Consider the following 16,803-nt stretch of genomic DNA (forward strand, 5'->3'; position numbering starts at 1 on the left):
TATATGTTGGTCGGGAAAAAAGCCCCTGGTGTGGGGGCAACTTGGCTTACAGGAAATTATGGCAGTTGGGACTTGATACATCTTGTGGGAATGAAGGGAAGCAAGGAAAGGAATGAATGTTAAACCACCAATTAGTTCATCCTTTGCAAAATAACGACAATGGAGTTAACCTTCTCAAGAGTAGGCACACAAAGTTAGATGGAAGAATTCACCATCAAAGTATGTACAAGTTGAACACATATACTCCCTCCGTCCCAAAATAAGTGATTCAAAAGTGACTCAACTTTGTACTATGCAAAGTTGAGTCACTTTTGACTCACTTATTTTGGGGCGAAGGGAGTACATTCTTTGAGGATGTCATGAGTTTGTTAACTGCTATTTTTCACAATGGTATGTGGCAAAGCTATGGCAGGATTTGTCGAGTTATTTGACTATGTTTTTGATGCATAGCAATGAAATCTATGGCGCTTCACCGAGGCCTTCGGTTGGTACTTGATACATGAAATTAAATGCTACACAAATATAATAGAATCAAACTGTTCTGGGATCATTAGTATGTACAATGATGAGTCTGATATTCTACCCTACTCAACAAGCTCATAAGACTCGTTGACTGGATTCCAATCTGATTAGCTAATTTTTTTTCGAACCGGTCTCCCCCCTTTCCATTATAATGCATAACAGAAATACAAAGTTTTTCTCCGAACCAGAGCAAGAACTAGGGAAAGAGGGAGAAGCGAGTTTGGGGCAATACGAGGAAACCCACCGTATGCGTCTGTCATCAGGAACACAAGACTATGGGGCGAAAACCTAGGTATCACCCAAACCCGCGAGAAACTAGAAAAGAGGAATCACCACCAAGTACCGCAATAAGTCCTACCAGACAACAAAACAGAAACCACAAGTACTGAGACAGACCACGTAGGGTCAACATAACAGAGATAGCTAAGCCAAAATGGACACCAGCATCAACACTTCTATCACCACCAGCCTGATCCACAGTCCATCAGCTCACCACTCATCCCATTTGTCACCTTCATCACCCTACTCGCTGGATTCTGGCATTGGTGGCCCGCAAAGCAGTAACATTTGCGATGCATTTTCCTTCAACATTTCTACGCCTTTCTTAATCACCTCAGCCAATTCTGGCTTCTGCAAACCTGCCCAATATTACATGAAAGCACATGTTGTGAATTTTTTTTCAAAAGGGTTATTAATCCACTTTTTCTCAAAAGTGGCACGACTGCGAGCCAGCCACATTGCCCAGCATATTGCAGCAAGGCCAACAGTATATACATCATTACAAGAAGGTAAGAAGGCATTAATCCAAGCATAAAATTGCCACGTAGAATTAGGCCCATACTCAGTCCCAAGCATTGCACCCACTGTCCTCCACACTACCCTGGCAACAGGACAAAGGAACATCAAGTGCTTGGCAGACTCCAGCTGATCACAAAATGAACAGTTTGGGTCCCCCTGCCAATGTCTCTTTTTCAAATTGTCTCTATTTAGAATAACATCTCGGCACAGCTGCCACATAAAAATTTGGATCTTCAAAGGTATTTTTGCTCCCAAAATCCATTTATAATTGAAACCAGCCAAATTCCTCTCCAACCAACGATACATAGACCTAGTAGTGTACTCCTGAGAGCTATCAAGTTTCCAATATATCTCATCATCTTTTTCCATATTAATCTTCTCCAAAATATATCCCTTAAGTTCATTCCATTTCTGGAGCATATGATTGGGGAGCCTTCTAAAGGAAGAACAAGGATTCATAGAGCTAATCTTGTCTACAGTACTATTCTGATCTATACAAATATCAAACAGATCAGGAAATTTATGCTTAAGAGTGAAATTATCACCCAGATCATCCAGCCAAAGATTAGCAATATTCCCCTTGTTTACCTGAATACCTCTACCAGCCATATAATAATCTTTAACTTTCAGAAGTGCTTACCAGCATGGGGAATCACTAGCTTTCTGTTTAACCAAAGCTACAAATGACTTTTTTTGATATTTTGCCCTCACAATGTCCTACCACAACCCCTTTTTTCTCTAACTTCCACCACCATTTGGTTAATAGGCTGATATTTTGTTTTCTCAAGTCCTTGACTCCAAGCCCTCCTTTCACTTCAGATCTACAAACTCTCCCCCATTTAACCATATGATAACCTCTCTTTTTGCCATTACGATGCCAAAAGAATTTTCTCCTAGGTTTGTCCCATCTCTCTAAGGTTGATTTATTAATCAGAAACATAGACATATAATACGAGGGAATATGAGAAAGTACAACATTGACTTTGTTAAGTCTGCCCCCACTAGATAAAGTTTCACTGATCCAGGATTCTCCATGGTTGACAAATTTATCATCTACAAATGTACAGTCACTCCCTTTAAGGCCAGCGTAGCTGACAGGGACACCCAGATACTTGATAGGGAAGTTCCCAATCTCACAATTAAACATCTCATCATATTTCCTCATAGTATCATCATCAGCCCCGACTGAAAATATCTCACTTTTCAAAAAATTAATCTTCAAGCCCGACATGACTTCAAAAATATATAACAACAACTTGATGTTTAACACATCCCTCGGGTTATCCTCAAAACAAAGGATGGTATCATCTGCATACTGCAAGATAGCAACCCCATGTTCTATCAAGTCAGCTGCCAATCCTGTGAAAAGGCCATTATCCTGCGCCTTAAGGACCATTTTGGTCAAACAGTCAGCTGCCAGATTAAACAGGAAAAGGGATAGGGGATCACCCTGTCTCAACCCTTTGGCACTTTGGAAATATTCACCTACCTCGTCGCAGTTTCACACTGACTATACCCCCCACCAGGATCTTCCTAATCCACCTGACCCACTTGGTATTGAAACCTCTCTTATTATGGCATTCAAGTAAAAATTCCCAATTTACTTTATCATAAGCTTTTTCAAAATCAAGCTTAAGTACAATTCCAGGTTTCTTACGAGCATAACAGTGATGCATAATCTCATGAAGTGACATAATCCCATCCATAATATCCCTGCTTTTAATAAAAGCATTCTGGTGTCTATTAAACAGAATATCAACAAAGGGCTCAAGTCTGATAGTAAGAACTTTAGTAATCAGCTTATAGATGCATCTAAGCAGGCATATGGGCCTGAATTGATGTATTTTATCAGCCCCAACCACTTTGGGGAGTAAAGTAATAATTTCATAGTTGAGCCTATCCACATCAAGTTTATTATCATAGAACCAGTCAAAGAGCATCCTCACATCATCTTTCACCACCCCCCCAACAACATTGAAAGAATTGAATCGGGATATTGTCAGGCCCCGGAGCTTTGTTATGTTCCATAGAAAATAAAGCATTTTAATCTCTGTATGTGAGAAGGGTCTCAATAAGATAAAGTTCTCTATCTCCTTCAATTTCTCCTGCTCTTTCCACATGTTACTATCTATCCCACACAGGTTTCCAGGGGCCGGGCCAAAAAGTTCTTTATAAAAGTTCGTACCATGCCTAAGGAGACTCTCATTTCCTTTAATAACCATGCCATCACAACTAAGAGAGATAATAGTGTTTCTCCTCCTCCTCCCATTTACAATTCTATGGAAATAACCAGTATTACTATCACCCTCAAGAAACCAGTTATCATGAGACTTCTGCAACCATGATATTTCCTCCTCCATTAAGAGATTATTTAACTCTACCGAAAGATACACTTTCTTGCAATATAGCTCAGGTGATAGAGTATTAGTTTCTTGCAATCTTTCCAGGTGCCCAAGTTCCTCTCTCAACCACTTCCTCCTAATTCTTGCCTTGCCAAAGTTGTTCAAACCCCAGCCTTTAAATATTTTTAACTTGATATTCATGATATCGATAGGATTCTTAGAACCCACAAATCTCATCCAAATCTTGGCAACCAAAGGTAAGAACTCAGGATTTTGAAGCCAATTTAAGTCAAATTTGAAACCCTATTTTTTGGAATAGTGGGAATGTTGTCCTCTGTGTTCAAAATCAAAGGGCAATGATCTGAAATCTCTCTCACAATCTTCCTTTCAAAAGTAAAAGGGAAAAGACACTCCCAAGAGCTGGACATAAGCACCCTGTCCAATTTTTCAAGGGTTGGATTATGCTGGTTATTAGACCAGGCATATTGTCAACCACTCATATCAACTTCTCTCACGGAGAGGGTGTCAATAATGGCATTAAAGAGGTCAGAAGAGTGACCCAACTTAGTTTTCTTATTTTTCTCATTAGTAAACCTCAAGATATTAAAATCTCCCCTAATGATGTAAGGACATGAAACATTACCACACATATTAGACAATTCAGTAAGGAATTCCACCTTATGCTCTTCATGCGCAGAACCATATACTGCCATTATGCAACAACTATCTTTCATACATTTATCACATACCTCCAGCTTCAGATGTATTTACGAGCCACACAGTTTTTAACATCAAAACAGTTATTTCTGACTCCACATATAATACCTCCAGATTTTCCTACAACAGGAATCCAATTCCAACAAAAGTTATCCTCAGGATGAAATTTCCTCAAGAACTTAGAGGAAAAAACTTTTTTCATCGTCTCTTGAATACCAATAAAGTCAAGCTTGAAGTCTCTAATCAAATCAACCAAGTAAGTAGACATACCCTTCTCCCCAATCCCCTACAGTTGCAAAAGAGACAAATCATTTTTTTCTTATGTTTTGGGGATTGAGTTTTGTTGCCAGGTTTACCAGGATCCATGGTCTTACCTGCAACTCCACTCAATTTCTGATTTTAACTTCTAGTCAAAGGCTTAGAAATCACCACATTAACTTTCCTTCTTTCTTTTTTCCTAGACTTGACAATTTTGAATCCTTCCTCACCCAAGTCCCCTTCTTCCCCCCAAGATGTGTTAAGAGGAGAAGATTCCCCCGCAGCATTAGTTATTAACAGCACATTCTCTTGCTGTTTTTCATTGTTACTAATTTTCTTAACTATATTAGCTCTTGATTTCTCAAGCTCTCTAATAACATCTATAACAGTAAAACTATCATCAGGAATATTCACTCCCATTTGCGAAGCAGTGGATATAATGTCCGTATTTGAAAGCACATCAAAAGAATTACTAGACGGGGATTCATTACCTTGTAGGTCTCTCTTTTTTGCCATCTTCTCAGCTCTGGCACCCACATGCTCCATGTTGATCCCAACATTACTTTTGCTGAATCTAGCATGCACTTCCTCTATAGCAGGAGGAGTAGGAATAACATCCACAAGCTCACTGGACTCGACAGGTGATTGCACAAAGTAGGTTTGGTCTTTCTCCTGACAAGAATTGTCATCATGTTCCGTCTCAGTAATAATAGGCTCTCCAACATAGACATCTAGATAAGAGGAGAACTTTCTATTGATCACAGGACTTGGGACAATTTGCATCGAGTTCACCACTATCTTATCATAAGAAATAACCTCAGTTGGCCCTTTTTCATTTTCTCTCATCTGGCTTTTCTCTGCTTCAGCAGCCATAGTATTTATGAGCAGCATATCATCAACTTCTTCACTATCCTCCTCAGATTGCATCTCATCACTATTTTCAGGGTTTTGTTCGCTTTCTTATTTTCTTGAACAGCATCTAAGCTCATACACTTCATATTTTTTCCCCAGACATGCCAAGGGGAGCCGAAGACTCCCCCATAGTAGATGAAGAAGCATTTTGCCCTTCTGGGCTATTATTCTCAGTAAGCCTAGCTCTCTTTGGGGAATTCCCCCCATCAAACTCCATTTGCATGTTAACTTTTTCTTTAGGAGCATTTTTCACAAGGATCTTATCCACAGAGAAGAAAAAATCATAAAAGTGCCCCCCAACACTCCTTCTGCAGAAGTAGGAATATCCTCAGCATCTCTACGTCCTAGTTTTATTCTAACTGACTCAGGTTTGTTTATAGTAGCTTTATCAATCTCAAGAGTCACACCAACCAAGGACCCAACATAAGCAATATTTTTTCATGTCTTTTGTCCAGAGGGATAGTGCTAACATTGACCCACGCAATGTTAAGTATACCATTGGCACCCACGGATTCAGACCACTTCCTTAAGTTTATGACAGCACCACAACTCTTCACATTAATACTCTCAGCAAAACAAGCTTTGTCTACATCTCTAGGTGAAGGAAATCTCATCAAAAAGTGTTTGGACCAATAGACCTAGCAGAGCATCTCCAGTTTGTGTTAATATATGCATTGAAAAACTCCTCCGACTGCCTCCCAGACACTTGCCCCTCAACCACAGAAATGAGAATGAATCTATTTCTATCAGTAGTATGATTGGGGGTGCTATGATCATGTATGTAAAAGAACCCTTTCCCTCTAGCCTGAAAACCACACATCGGAGCCACACATTCCCAAGGAAGCACCGTATTGCACACACAGACCAGGTGACCATGGTTACCACATCTACCACAGATAGCACGCAGACAGTATGTAGGCAAGTGTCCCGTATCCTTGCAGGTAGTGCAAACCTCAGCACCTCCCGCTAGTGGGGAGATGTTCCTCTTGCCGGGGGTGGGATGCGACGCTCCTGAGCCTGGGGTGCGCCTTGACGTAGATCTTGCCGACCACCCGCGGCACCACCAGCCACAATGTTGTTGATGTTGTCGCCCCACTTCTCAGATCCGCGTGCGCCTCCTTGCTCCATCGCTGCCGCATACCACCTTGCCTTGTCGGATGACCCATGGCGCGGATCCACGTTGGACGAGTCGTCGTCGTCGTTGTCACGCATCCACACCATGTTGCGGCCACCACCGCCGCCACCACGGACGCGACCTCCACCACGTCCAAAACGACCGCCTCCGCGCCCGAAACGGCCTTCCCCGTCGCCATCCCCTCCATTGAAGCGGTTGCCACCCTCTCGACCCGCCATGGCTTGCTCCCGCGGTGGCGAGGCAGCAGCCTGCGCGAATGATCTCTGATCTCCTTCCACCTTCCCTGCCCACCAGCCGAAGGAGGAGGAAACCCTAGGGGAAGAAACCCTGGACGAGGTATGCTACTGCGACAACAGACCTTCCCTGGCAACGGTGCCAGGAATCCTTCTGTCACGGGCTACGCCTATAGGGACTTCCTTGGCAAATCTGCAAAGGATTTCCCTGCGGCCTTGGAGCCTTGCGTTGGTGTTCCCTTGAAGAGGAAAGAGTGATGTAGCACAGCGGCAGTAAGTATTTCCCTCAGTTTGAGAACCAAGGTATCGATCCAGTGGGAGAATCGTGTCGAGTCACAAGTACCTGCACAAACACAAAGAGCTTGCACCCAACACTATGAAGGGGTTGTCAATCCCTTCTAGATTGTTTGCAAAGTGAGAACTGAAAGCAAAACGTAAAAAAAGCAAAGTAAAAGCGAAAGTGCACACCATAGTTCTGAATAGACCCGGGGGCCGTAGTGTTCACTAGTGGCTTCTCTCATGAAAGCAAGTAGACGGTGGGTGAACGAATTACTGTCGAGCAATTGATAGAACCGCGCAAAGTCGTGACGTCATCTATGGCAATGATTATTTCTATAGGCATCACATCCAAAACAAGTAGACCGATACTTTCTGCATCTACTACTATTACTCCACACGTCGACCACTATCCAGCATGAATCTAGTGTATTTAGTTCATAAGAACAGAGTAACGCCTTAAGCAAGATGACATGATGTAGACGGACAATCTCATATCTATGATAAAAGCCCATCTTGTTACCCTTGATGGCAACAACATGATGCGTGCCTTGCTGCTCCTTCTGTCACTGGGCAAGGTCACCACACGGTATGAACCCAAAACCAAGCACTTCTCCCATTGCAAGAATCATAGATCTAGTTGGCCAGACAAAATCCAGGACCCAGAGAGACTTACAAGGATATCAAATCATGCAAATAAGAAATCAGCAAAGACTCCAATATAATTCATAGATAATCTGATCACAAATCCACAATTCATCAGATCTTGACAAACACACCGCCAAAGAGGATTACATCGGATAGATCTCCATGAAGATCATGGAGAACTTTGTATTGAAGATCCAAGAGAGAGAAGAAGCCATCTAGCTACTAACTAAGAACCCGTAGGTCTGAAGTGGACTACTGACGAGTCATTGGAGAGGCGATGATGTTGATGTAGAAGCCCTCCAACTCCAAAGTCCCCTCCGGCAGGGCACTGGGAAGGGTCTCCAGATGAGATCTCGCGGATACGGAAGCTTGCGGCGTCGGAAAAGTGATTTCGTGGATGCCCTGATTTTTTTTGCATTTTAGGGAATATATAGGCGGAAGAGCTAGGGCAGGGGAGCTCTAGGGGGGCCACAAGCCTGGTAGCCCCCCCCCCCTTGGTGGCGGCTACAGGGCTTGTGGCCCCCCTGTGTCTCTCCTGCCTTGGCCCTCAAGTCCCCCGATCTTCTTCTGTTCTGGAAAAAATTATTTCGGGGATTTTATTCCGTTTGGACTCAGTTCCAAAATCAGATCTGAAAAGAGCCAAAAACACAGAAAAAACAGGAACTCGCACTTGGCACTGAATTAATAAGTTAGTCCCAAAAAGATATAAAAGGTATATAAAACATCCAAAGTTGACAAGATAACAGCATGAAACCATCAAAAATTATAGATACGTTTGAGACATATCAAGCATCCCCAAGCTTAACTCCTGCTCGTCCTCGAGTAGGGAAGTGATAAAGAATGAATTTTTGATGCTTTCATGCTACCTAGCATAGATGTCCTTTGTAACTCCTCTTATGTGACGTGAATGTTCAGATCCATTAGATTCAAAACAATAGTTTGCTATTGACGTGGAGACAATAATACTTCAAGCAAACTAGCAAGGTAATCATGAACTTTCAAAATAACAAGGCCAAAAGAAAGTTATCCCTACAAAATCATATAGTCTGGCTATGCTCTATCATCCTTGCACAACGAATTTAAATCATGCACAACATCGGTATTGGCCAAGTAATTGTTTTCACACCTTTACTTTCTCAAACCTTTTCAACTCTCACGCAATACATGAGCGTGAGCCATGGTTTTAGCACTATATGTGGAATGGAGTGTGGTGGAGGTTGCAAGGCAAACAAGGAGAAGATGGTCACATTGACTAGGAATATCAATGAGCTATGGAGATGCTCACCAATAGATATCAATGTGAATGAGTAGTGATTGCCATACAAATGATGCACTAGAGCTAAGAGTATGTGAAAGCTCTTAAAGAAAACTAGTGGGTGTGCATCCAACTTGCTTGCTCACGAAGACCTAAGGCAAATTTGAGGAAGCCTACCATTGGAATATACAAGCCAAGTTATATAATGAAAATTTCCCACTAGCTATATGGTGGTGACAAAACGAGAGACTCTCAATCATGAAGATCATGGTGCTTAATAAGCACAAGTGTGGAAGTATAGTAGCATTGCCCATTCTCTCTTTTTCTCTCATTTTTTTTGGTGTGCTCTTTGGCCTCTTTTTTTATTATTATTTTGGTGGGCATCTTTGGCCTCTTTTTGTAAATGGGCTTCACTGGCCTCTTTTATTTCCTCACATGGGACAATGCTCCATCAATGATGATCATCACACTTACAACTCAAAACTTAGAGCAATGATGACTCTATATGAAATGCCTTCGGTAGTGTACCGTGACAATGATCTAGCATGGCATAGACATTAATGGAAACATCATGCTAGCTATCTTATGTTCATGCAATGGCAATGTAGAAGTGGTGGCACATGTCATGGTGGTAGTTGCACGGCAATATATCTCGGAATGGCTTTGAAAAAGCCATAGTAGGTAGGTATGGTGGTTGTTTTGAGGGAGGCTATATGGTGGGTTTTGTGCACCGGCGAAAGTTGCACGGCACTAAAGAAGATAGTGATGGTGGAGGGTGAAAGTGCATCTAAACCATGGACTCAACATTGGTCATGAAGAACTCATATACTTATTGCAAAAGTTTTAGTAGTAATCGAAACAAAGCATTCAACGCATACTCCTAGGGGAAGGGTTGGTAGGTATAAACCATCGTGCGATCCCGACCGCCACACAGAGGATGACAATCAATAAACTAATCATGCTCAGACTTCATCACATAGCGGTTCACCATACGTGCATGCTACGGGAATCACTAACTTCTACACAAGTATTTCTAGATCCACAACAGTTTACTAGTATAACTTCAATATTACCACAACCACAACTCAAATCTAATTGAGATGAATCAAACTTCTCTAACTATTCAATGCACATGAAGGTGGAAGTTTTCATATCCCTTTCGATAACTACCCCTTTTGAGACTAATTTCATAGCATAGATAAACTACCACGCCACGCGCTTCCGTGCTCTAAAATATAGAAGTGAAACACACAGAGCAAAATCAACTAGCTCAAAAGATATAAGTGAAACACATGTGAGCTGAATTGTCTAACCAAAGGATATAAGTGAAGCTCGACAAAATCACGGTGAGTGCATGTATCTCTCTCTAGGTGTGTAGCAAGGAAGATTGTGACACAACAAAAATAAAAGACTCCTGCGATACAAGACGCTCCAAGCAAAACACATAACATGTGGTGAATAAAAATATAGCCCCAAGTAACATTACCGATGGATTGAAGACGAAAGAGGGGATGCCTTCCCGGGGCATCCCCAAGATTAGGCTTTTTCGGCATCCTTGAATCAACTTGGGTGCCTTGGGCATCCCCAAGCTTGAGCTCTTGCCACTCTGTATCTCTTTGTCCATAAGAACTTCACCCAAAACTTGAAAACTTCACAACTCGAAACTTAAACAGAAACTCGTGATAACATTAGTATAAGAAAGCAAACCACCACTTCCTTAGGTACTGTAGCAAACTTAAATTCTACTTATGTTGATGTTGGGTTACTGCATTTTCAATCTTCCATGGCTAATACCCCCCCCCCCCCCGATACTATCCATAGTTTCATCAAAATAAGCAACCAACTCAACAAAAACAGAATATGTTAAGAGCAGACCAGTCTGTAGAAATCTGTATACGTCGTATACTTCTGGTACTTCAAAAATTCTGAAAACTTATGACATTCTGAAGAATTTGCATAGCAATCAGAAGAAAAAAAAGAATCAACTCAAAAGCTCTTACAGAAACAAAATGAAAATTCTTTTTGTGAGCAGAAAGTTTCTGTCTTTTCCAGAATGATCAAACGATCATCCCCAAGACTAATCATAACGGTTTCACTTGGCACAAATGCAAAAAGAAACACAAAAAACACAATCATAACAGAATTATGAAAGTGTGGAAAACACAAAACATAAAGAAAAAGGATAGATTCGTTGGGTTGCCTCCCAACAAGCGCTATTGTTTAACGCCCTTAGCTAGGCATCAATGATGCTCACACAAAAGACAAGAATTGAAGCACAACGAAATCATCATAAAGCATGTGAAAATCACATCTAAGTCTAACATACTTCTTATGCATAGGCATTTTATAGGAAAACAGATTGTCAAGACAACCAATGGTTGCCATATGCAAGGAAGAAGAAAGAGACAATAGCAATCTCCACATAACGAGAAGTAATTTGGTAACATGAAAGTTTCTACCACAATATTTTCCTCTCTCATAGCAATTACATGTGGGATCATAATCAAATTCAACAATGTAACTATCACATAGGATATTATTTTCATGATCCACATGCATGCAAAGTTGACGCTCTTCAAAAATAGTGGGATTATCATCAACTAAAGTCATGACTTCTCCAAACCGACTTTCAATAATATTGCAAATGTCATATTCATCATGAGGCTTAAACAAATTTTCAAGATCATAAGAAAAATCATCGCCCCACTCATGATCATTGCAACAAGTAGTGGACATAGCAAAACTAGCATCCCCAAGCTTAGGGTTTGCATATTCTTAGCATGATTGTCACTAATAGAATTTATAGTGAAACCATTGCAATCATGCTTTTCATCCAAGGAGCCCTCATGAATCACTTCATAAATTTCTTCCTCGCAATTTTTAGATTCACACATCTCAAACAAAACTCCATAAAGATAGTCAAGTGCACTCAACTCACTAGCAATTGGATCAACATAATTGGATCTCTTAAAGAGATTAGCAAGTGGATGAGGATCCATATCACTAGATTTTCAGCAAGCGAAGATGCAAGCATATTGAAGGCACATGGCACACAAGCGAACAAAGAGCAGGCGAGAAAAAGGGCGAATGAAAAGGCGAACGAAAAAGGCAAACGAAAAAGGCAAATTGGTGAAGTGGGGGAGTGAAAAACGAGAGGCAACTGGCAAACAAAGTAGATGCAAGAGAGGAGTTTGTGACACCTACTTGGATAGATCTTCACTTGATATCTCCTCGGCAAGCGATCCTCCTCCCCGGCAACGCGCCAAAAATCCTTGTGCTACTGCGACAACAGACCTTCCCTGGCAATGGTGCCAGGAATCCTTCTGTCACGGGCTACGCCTATAGGGACTTCCTTGGCAAATATGCAAAGGATTTGCCCGCGGCCTTGGAGCCTTGCGTTGGTGTTCCCTTGAAGAGGAAAGGGTGATGTAGCACAATGGCGATAAGTATTTCCCTCAGTTTGAGAACCAAGGTATCGATCCAGTGGGAGAATCGTGTCGAGTCACAAGTACCTGCACAAACACAAAGAGCTTGCACCCAACGCTATGAAGGGGTTGTCAATCCCTTATAGATTGTTTGCAAAGTGAGAACTGAAAGCAAAAAGTAAAAAACAAAGTAAAAGCAAAAGTGGAGACGATAGTTGTGAATAGACCCGGGGGCCGTACTGTTCACTAGTGGCTTCTCTCATGAAAGCAAGTAGACGGTGGGTGAACGAATTATTGTCGAGCAATTGATAGAACCGCGCAAAGTCGTGACGTCATCTATGGCAATGATTATATCTATAGGCATCACATCCAAAACAAGTAGACCGATACTTTCTGCATCTACTACTATTGCTCCACACGTCGACCACTATCCAGCATGAATCTAGTGTATTAAGTTCATAAGAACAGAGTAACGCCTTAAGCAAGATGACATGATGTAGATGGACAATCTCATATCTATGATAAAATCCCATCTTGTTACCCTTGATGGCAACAACACGATGTGTGCCTTGCTGCCCCTTCTGTCACTGGGAAAGGTCACCACACGGTATGAACCCAAAACCAAGCACTTCTCCCATTGCAAGAATCATAGATCTAGTTGGCCAAACAAAATTCAAGACTCGGAGGGACTTACAAGGATATCAAATCATGCAAATAAGAAATCAGCAAATACTCCAATATAATTCATAGATAATCTGATCACAAGTCCACAATTCATCGGATCTCGACAAACACACCGCCAAAGAGGATTACATCGGATAGATCTCCATGAAGATCATGGAGAACTTTGTATTGAAGATCCAAGAGAGAGAAGAAGCCATCTAGCTACTAACTACGGACCCGTAGGTCTGAAGTGGACTACTCACGAGTCATTGGAGAGGCAATAATGTTGATGTAGAAGCCCTCCAACTCCAAAGTCCCCTCCGGCAGGGCACCGGGAAGGGTCTCCAGATGAGATCTCGCGGAAACGGAAGCTTGCAGCGGCGGAAAAGTGTTTTCGTGGATGCCCTGATTTTTTTCTGGATTTTAGGGAATATATAGGCGAAAGAGCTAGGGAAGGGGAGCTCCAGGGGGGCCACAAGCCTGGTAGCCCCCCCCCCTGGTGGCTGCTACATTGCTTGTGGGCCCCCTGTGACTTTCCTACCTTGGCCCTCAAGTCCCCCGATCTTCTTCTGTTCTGGAAAAATTTATTTCGGGGATTTTATTCTGTTTGGACTCCGTGCCAAAATCATATCTGAAAAGAGCCAAAAACACAGAAAAAACAGGAACTGGCACTTGGCACTGAATTAATAAGTTAGTCCCAAAAAAGATATAAAGGGTATATAAAACATCCAAAGTTGAAAAGATAGCAACATGAAACCATCAAAAATTATAGATACGTTTGAGACGTATCAAGGTCCAGAAAGTGGCTAAGGAGGGAGTCGAGATCAAGATCGAGATCTGGAGTGGGAGTTGGTGTGGGGGTGGGGGTGGGTGGGTATAGGGCAACCCTAGCGGCGCCTGTAGCATCCGGGCCCTCATGGACCGAGCCCGCCTCTCGCTCCGTAGGCCGTGACACGGGTTTGGGCCCGAGAATCCCAGGGTCGAACGACCGCGGCGGTACATGGCCACCACATAGGGGCGCGCCCGATGGTAACTGATACGTCCATTGTGCATCATGCTTTCATGTTGATATTTATCGCTTTATGGGCTGTTATTACACTTCACGGTACAATACTTATGCCTTTTCTCTCTTATTTTGCAAGGTTTACATGAAGAGGGAGAATGCCGGCAGCTGGAATTCTGGCCTCAAAAAGGAGCAAGTTTGAGATACCTATTCTGCGCAACTCCAAAATCCGTGAAAATCAACGTGGATTTATTTTGGAATTTATAAAAAATATATTGTGCCGAAGAAGTACTAGAGGGGCGCCAGCAGGAGGCCACAAGCCTGCTAGGCGCGGCCTACCCCCTGGCCGTGCCTAGGGGGCTTGTCCCAGTTGGCCCTCTGGCCCCCCTCTTTTGCTACAAGAAGGGTTTCGTTCCAGAAAAAAATCAGGAGGAGGCTTTCGAGAGGAATCGCCGCCGCCACGAGGCGTAACTTGAGCAGAACCAATCTAGAGCTCCGGCAGGACGATCCTGCCGGGGAAACTTCCCTCCCGGAGGGGGAAATCGTCGCCATCGTCATCACCAACACTCCTCTCATCAGAGGGGACTCATCACCATCAACATCTTCATCAGCACCATCTCATCTCCAAACCCTAGTTCATCTCTTGTAACCAAACTCCGTCTCGCGACTCCGATTGGTACCTGTAAGGTTGCTAGTAGTGTTAATTACTCTTTGTAGTTAATGCTAGTTGGATTACTTGGTCGAAGATTATATGTTCATATCCTTGATGATACTCATTACCTCTCTGGTCATGTATATTATTATGCTTTGTGAGTAGTTACTTTTGTTCCTAAGGACACGGGATAAGTCATGCTATAAGTAGTCATGTGAATTTGGTATTCGTTCGATATTTTGATGTGTTGTATGTTGTGTTTCCTCTAGTGGTGTTATGTGAACATCGACTACATAACACTTCACCATTATTGGGCCTAGAGGAAGGCAATGGGAAGTAGTAAGTAGATGATGGGTTGCTAGAGTGACAGAAGCTTAAACCCTAGTTTATGCGTTGCTTCGTATGGGGCTGATTTGGATCCACTAGTTTAATGTTATGGTTAGACTTTGTCTTAATTCTTCTTTCGTAGTTGTGGATGCTTGCGAGTGGGGTTAATCATAAGTGGGATGCTTGTCCAAGTAAGGACAGTACCCAAGCGCCGGTCCACCCACATATCAAACTATCAAAGTAGCGAACGCGAATCATATGAACATGATGAAAACTATCTTGACAGAATTTCCCATGTGTCCTCGGGAGCGCTTTACCTCCTATAAGACTTTGTCCAGGCTTGTCCCTTGCTACAAAAGGGATTGTGCCACTTTTCTGCACCTTTGTTACTATTGTTACTTGCTACTTGTTGCGAATCATCTTATCACACAACTTCCTTTTACCGATAATTTCAGTGCTTGCAGAGAATACCTTGCTGAAAACCACTTGTCAGATCCTTGTGCTCCTCATTGGGTTCGACACTCTTACTTATCGAAAGGACTACGATAGATCCCCTATACTTGTGGGTCATCAAGACTCTTTTCTGGCGCCGTTGCCGGGGAGTGAAGCGCCTTTGGTAAGTGGAATTTGGTAAGGAAACATTTATATAGTGTGCTGAAATTTATTGTTACTTGTCACTATGGAAACTAATCCTTTGAGGGGTTTTTCGGGGTATCTTCACCTCGAACGGAAGCACAAAGAGTTGCTCCTCAACCTTCTGCACCTATTGAAAATATTTGCTATGAATTTCCTTCGGGTATGCTTGAGAAACTGCTGGCTAATCCTTTTACAAGAGATGGAACATCACATCCCGACTTGCATCTAATCTATGTAGATGAAGTTCTTGGTTTATTTAAGCTTGCAGGTTTGCCCAAGGATAAGGTCAAGAAGAAGGTCTTTCCCTTAACTTTGAGGGATAAGTTGACATGGTATAGGCTATGTGATGATACTGGATCATGGAACTACAATCGGTTGAAATTGGAATTTCATCAAAAGTTTTATCCTATGCATGTAGTACATCGTGATCGGAATTACATTTATAATTTTTGGCCTCGTGACAGAGAAAGCATCGCTCAAGCTTGGGGGAGGCTTAAATCAATGTTATATTCATGCCCCAACCATAAGCTCTCGAGAGAAATTATCATTCAGAACTTCTATGCTCGGCTTTCTCATGATGATCGCTCCATGCTTGACACTTCTTGTACCGGTTCTTTTATGAAGAGAGATATTGACTTCAGATGGAATTTATTGGAAAGAATTAAAGGCAACTCTGAAGATTGGGAGCTTGATGAAGGTAAGGATTCAGGTATGAATTTCAAGTTTGATTGCGTTAAATCCTTTGTTGAAACAAATACTTTTTGTGATTTTAGCGCTAAGTATGGACTTGACTCTAAGATAATAGTTTCATTGTGTGAATCCTTCGCTGCTCATATTGATCTCCCCAAAGAGAAGTGGTTTAAATATCATCCTCCCTTAGAAGTCAATGTAGTTAAACCCAATCCAGTTGAAGAGCAAGTCATTGCCAATAATGATCCTATTGTTGACGGTGCTTACATTGAGAAACCACCTTTCCCTGTTAGGATAAAGGATCATTCTAA

This window comes from Hordeum vulgare, chromosome 5H, assembly GCF_904849725.1.
Source record: "Hordeum vulgare subsp. vulgare chromosome 5H, MorexV3_pseudomolecules_assembly, whole genome shotgun sequence".
In the NCBI taxonomy this organism is placed as follows: Eukaryota; Viridiplantae; Streptophyta; class Magnoliopsida; order Poales; family Poaceae; genus Hordeum; species Hordeum vulgare.